Consider the following 643-nt stretch of genomic DNA (forward strand, 5'->3'; position numbering starts at 1 on the left):
ATATATATATATATATATATATATATATATATATACAAAACAACAACAATTTGACAGAAAACTGGTTGAACAAGAAGTCTTGTAATAAGCAGCAGATCAATGGATGGTTTGAAATATTCAATTTCACAGACAATGCAATCAACAATGATAAAATGATTGCTTTAATAAGCAGCATACTTTGAACAATGATCAGCCAACTCTTTTGCATGCTACATGTGTGTACGTGTGTGTGTTTGTGTACACACACACATATATATATATCCATACCTCTCTATATAAGTACACACACGTGTGTGTGTGTATGCAAATGTATTAATGAGATGAAGTGACAGGTATTATTACATCCATAGGCGTTCATACGTGCAAGCATGTAACTATATAAACACATGCACGCACACAGACATGCGTGTGCACACAAACATATATATGGAACAAAAGATGTACATTATGCAAACATACACAGCAACACATGCATACATATACATATAGTGTGTGTGTGTGTGTGTGTGTGTGTGTGTGTGGTATATATGTGTAAGAATACATACTTTGACAGATGTTGGAGCTGCAGAACAACAACAGTGTTCGGGAGAAAAGTCCGATAACAAATGTACATATATCACATCAACAGGTACTTGAAGATTAG

General features: G+C 34.1%; 1 protein-coding gene across 7 annotated transcripts in view; it reads right to left on the bottom strand.

Moving 5' to 3' along the window:
- The window catches only part of LOC106877785 (multivesicular body subunit 12B), an 84,706-nt gene that overhangs the window by 18,811 nt on the left and 65,252 nt on the right, over positions 1-643 (bottom strand). The window contains exon 1 of one of the 7 annotated variants that reach the window (XM_052975361.1): positions 546-606. The exons of the other annotated variants lie outside the window; for them this stretch is intronic. The gene's annotated coding sequence lies outside the window, so the exon portion shown is untranslated. Of the gene's footprint in view, positions 1-545; positions 607-643 lie in introns of those variants that run through there. 7 annotated transcript variants of the gene reach the window in all.

Source organism: Octopus bimaculoides, chromosome 21, assembly GCF_001194135.2.
Source record: "Octopus bimaculoides isolate UCB-OBI-ISO-001 chromosome 21, ASM119413v2, whole genome shotgun sequence".
Classification (NCBI taxonomy): Eukaryota; Metazoa; Mollusca; class Cephalopoda; order Octopoda; family Octopodidae; genus Octopus; species Octopus bimaculoides.